Source organism: Lissotriton helveticus, chromosome 1_1, assembly GCF_964261635.1.
Source record: "Lissotriton helveticus chromosome 1_1, aLisHel1.1, whole genome shotgun sequence".
Classification (NCBI taxonomy): domain Eukaryota; kingdom Metazoa; phylum Chordata; class Amphibia; order Caudata; family Salamandridae; genus Lissotriton; species Lissotriton helveticus.
Window position 1 is genome coordinate 1543316981 of NC_136057.1, and position 5104 is coordinate 1543322084.

Here is a 5104-nt window from a genome sequence, read left to right on the forward strand (position 1 = left end):
TCCGTGTCAAAACTACCATATTGGGGCCATTGTAGGGCACCATCCTTTTTTGTGTAAAGAATCCATACTTCGTTATATGCGATGGGGCCTACGCCATGCTTCACATACAGTTCATAGGTTGGATTTCCAATCGGAGGAACCGAACACGAGTCCTCCAATCGGGAATCCCTATTATAACCACAACAAAACAAACTTCCAAATCTGCTAAGGCCAGGCATCTTTGCTCACTAGTCTAGCTTCAAACTTCAAGGGAATATCGAATACGATAGTCTCGTGAATACACGAGTCCCTCAGCTTTGGTACTTGCAAGTTCCAAATTAAAGATCCCAAGGGGATACCCAAACTAAGGACTGGGAGACGCTCCACTCATACTTAACTGAGGTATCGATGTTGGCACCAGAAGACCAGTCTATCATCTCGCTTTACAAATCATCAAAGGCTCCAAGACAGGGCGATAGTCAGGGCAGCAGTCATTCGTAGCCGTCGGAAAGGGGGGAACCTCGCAGCAAAGACTTTTGGACCACAACGACATACAGGGGTCGATGAAGTGGTTGGCCTTCCTCCAGAATTTCCACACGAAGCTCCTCACGAACCTCTGGCTTGGACCGGTACCGCTGAAATCGCCCCACGTTGGGCGCCAAATGAAGAACCGTGTTATTTAAGACCCGGCGGCGCCAGGGATAATGCCCTAGTCTCCGGGTCCACCTGTCTTAGAGTACAGAGACACGGGATACTTCTCAGTGACGTCAAAGATCAATTTTATTAGCTGCAGCCAGTTACAGATATCCTAGAAGTACAACACGGTGTATGTTCTCAGGAGACTGCTCAATCTTACAAAGCCAGCCATCCCTTTTATACAAAATATTATGCTTCAGGCAAACATTCCTTATTTACAGTTGACCAATCCCATGTGTACACGACAAAAAGCATTGCATGACAAACCCACATTTTATTGTCCAGCCCACCATCAATTACCCGGGCAAAGCCCAACACTTCTCATCAGATAATCGGAGGGACCCCTAATAAAAACGGGCACCTCCTCATCGTAAAGCAGGTCATAAAGAAAGGAACAGAGACAGGTGTGAGTAAGATTAGACATAGTTGTGTGCAATAAAGGGTTTATGGCATGCTGTGCCTTGATCCCTAACCTTGATCGGCCACTGGGAAAGGAACTGGCCGAACAGGTTTGGCTCCGGGCAATGGAGTCAGCTTGCCCAGGTCACACAGACGTCAGCTAAAGGTGTACGTGTCCCAAAAGACTCGTTCGGCCTTAGTCACTGGCCTATGTGAGGGCAACCACAAATTGACTGCCGTACACAAAATGGAACCGAGGGTTCAGAACGGAATCTCTGATTTCATGGTGATCTCGTTACTCGAACATGACGAAAATACTCGTATATAGTATTCTCGTCATTCTCGGTCTGCTGATACCAAAGTCGTTATGATACGACGATGTTTATGACACGGGTCCAGAATACACGGAACCTTAATGGAATTATAAAGAGAATTAGGAAGTCAAAATGACGAAAACAAGAGCCTTAGACATTGCCAAGTTATGAAAAATCTAACATAGGAATATAAAATTGCTAGAAATCTTCTACAAAGGATACGTAGCATTTAAAGTAATTGGGTACTATTAAGAACCACTCCAATTGGTAATGATCCTGTGCCTATCAGTTGATCTTGAATGCATTTTGGATAAAAAAAAAATCCATTAAGCATTTCTGCCCAAAAAACACTTAGATCTCCCCCTATTTATGTCTAATCCCCAGATGTGCTACCACATGGGAAATAAATCAAATGCAGTGTTAAGACCACAACCAGAGATATAGCCATCCATAACCATAGCAGGATTAGGTTTTAACCTCTTGTCTTAATATATTCAGCTATTCACTAATAAAGGGCAGGTGCCAACACGTAATTGGCATCAGCATAACAGGCTTTACTTCAAGATGGGATTCTATGCTCTTCCCATTCAAAAGCTTTTAGTGAGTTTGATTTAAACTAAATACAGTCGTAATGTGCTTTCAAGAATATACTAAACAACCAGGGTCCACAACTTTGCTTGCCGATCCAAAGCAAGCACATGTTTGTTAGATGTTCCATGTGATACAATATGTTCTAGGAGTATGATCAACTTTAAAAAAGTACAAGTGCAATATCCCCTCTCAAAACAGAATACATATACTTACAGGAAAGGGAAATCTTGAACTTCCCTTAAACCTTCTCCTCTCCGACTCCCTCCTCCCAAATTTCTCAGATGAACAGTCGTAAACGTAAGTAAATATGAAACTGAACATTTCCTCTTTTTGTTTTAAAATCTCCTCTCCATACGGACTTGGAATGTCCTCTCCTGGGTCTGTGAAGCTTTGGGCTAAATATCTTCTCCTCTGTATTGAAACCTATGGAACCAAACATTCTGGTGAAGCTTTGTGATTAGGAGAATGTGGCACATATCTGCTGTGTACATTAAAAGGAGCTGGCATATACTCTGCTGGTTCATGTTTAGTTCTGGAGGATGGGACCCCATACTTTATCAAAGGCAGGTAGACGATCATTTAAGTTATATATAACTTTTTCATAAGATACCATTAGAAACATGTATTTGAGCCAAATCTCTATCATTGGGATTGTGTTGCATCTCCTAAAGCAATTCGTTCATATTTCCACTGTTGTGTGTGAGTCACAAACCACCTTCCTTGTTGTGGGATTACATGCCATGTAGAAGGGTTGTAGAGACTGTTAAGTCCCCCATGACTAGGATGTTAAATTGCATTAATATTCGGCCTGTGGTTCAATAGGGTCTCAGTTTCTGGCATTCACAGCATATGTGGTCTTTGTCACTGTCCTCCTAGCAGCATCTCCATCACTCTTAAGAGATGGATATTCTATTTTGAAGCAGTCTGTTAACCCCTTGGCTGCGGGGCACATTCCCCTGCTGTGCTGGGGGGAGGGGTGGCGCGCACAGTTCACAGCTCGTCATGAGCCACGGTTCTCGTGAGCTCATGACGAGCTGAGCTCGTCACGACCACGCCCGTTTAATGGAACGCTCAGCACAGCAGGGGAATTAGCCCTGCGTGTGAGCGTTCTAACGGCCATGACGAGCTCAGCTCGTCATGAGCACACGGGAACCATAGCTCATGACGAGCTCAGCTCGTCGTGAGCATGGGAGGGGTTAACGGACCTATTCCACTAATGAAGGATTTTGAGTTAACCCTATTTTAGTCTGGCTTCTCTCAGAGATTGATATGTCGTCAGAGTTGTTTAGGTGTAGGCGTTGTGAATACAGATCTTTTAGTTAGGTTCTAAGCTGGCGGGAGTATATGCTTTCAGTTAAGATATTATACATCCCCGAGACCTCCCCTTTAAAGGTTGCCCAAGTAGGAACTCAGGACAAATATTGACAGGGAGATGGGCTGAGGTCCCAGTACCAACATAAGACAGTGTGACAATTGTCAGTATGTCTAGAAGTGCTTGGTGGTGAGCGTGAAGTTCGTGTATGCCTCAGGTAAAGTCAGTATTTTTCCATCCAAATGCATGTCATCCACCCTGGACATGCTGGCCTTTCTGAAGTTTGATCATATGAACTTAGAAGTGCCTATCTGTATTTTCTCATTGCCCCATAGTGGCACTCCTTTATGTAATCAACTGTCTATGCGCAGCAGGTGGTGTGCCTTTTTGCCAAGCATTAACCATTCCCCTCAGGATTGGATGACAACTGACTATCTTATACTTGTCTGTAGAGTAAAGGCTACCCATGCCACCAACAGTACCTAACATGGTGTTTTCAATCTGGTTCCATCTTCAGGTTTCTAAAGTAGAGCCTAAGGGTTTTCTAGAAGGAACGCCAGCACAATTCAAGGTCTGGCAGTTGGAGGTCACCACTTTCAGTATTCACGTCCAGCTTGGTCAGATTTAGGGCATGATATCTACCCCCTCCAGAGATGTAGTTTAAGCGGGTGGGAAGGCCTGCGTTGGTAACATCAAGGGGAGTATTGCGGATAGGTAGTTGTCCCCTGGGTATTACATTTTCCTAACTTGTATTTTCCCCCAAATGGCCAAGGTTTAAGGCACACCACCCTTCCAAGTCATCACGCACTTTGCAGATCAGGGGTGTCAGATTGTGTTCCCCCATTTCAACCAGATCATGACTGATCATAATTCCTAAGCATTTTACATTTCTTGGCATCCATTTGAATGGAGGAGACTCCAATCTGGTAATTGTAGCTGTCATGGTTAGAGGCATAGCTTTGCATTTCCCCCAGTTGTTACACTATCACAAAAAACAGCAAAGTGGGCATTCTGTTTGGTTAGAAGCATGAGAGTAGCTTCATTTTTAGACAGTCTTAACAGGATATCATCTGTGTAGAACAGTGCCTAATGCTCCTTTGCTGAAGTCGAGATATCGTTGATGTCTGGACCATTTCTAAAGCTATTGTCAGGGGTTCCAGGGCAAAAATGACAGTATATTACAGCCATGAGGTGGTATGCAGCATTTCACTTTGCTAAGAATCCCATAGGCACCAGCCAGGCAATCAGAAGCCTTTTCTGCATCCAGGGAGACCAGCAGCCTCTCCTCCGTATCATTCCCTGCCTGCCAGACTGTATTTGTCAGGGTGCGTATATATGAAGTAAATTAGAGCCGCGAGAAAGATCTTCGGCATGCTAGCATGAATTGTTGCTAGAAGGTTACGAGTAACAATAATCAAGGAGATAGCTCTGTAGCTGGAACAGGTATGGGCATCTTTTTCTGGCTTTAAGACCACTGTGATCCTCGTTTTTTTGGCCTCTGATACTGGCGAGGAATCTTCTCATATCTCATTAAACAGTTTGGCTAGTTCGGGAAGCAACACATGCTTCTTAGTCTTATAGAACTTGACTATCTAGCCACCTACCTTAAGGACTTTAGACGTGTGTAGTGTATTGAGTACTTGCCCTATTTCTTCCTCTGTGATGTCTTCTGATAAGGAAGCTGCCACGTCTAGAGTGAATCTGTATACCATGATCTGAGAGAGGAACTCTGTTACTGATTGAGTATTCTCAGGGCTTTCAGATGTATACAGGTGAACTTAAAATGAGTGGAAGTCCTGTAAGATATCTGTGG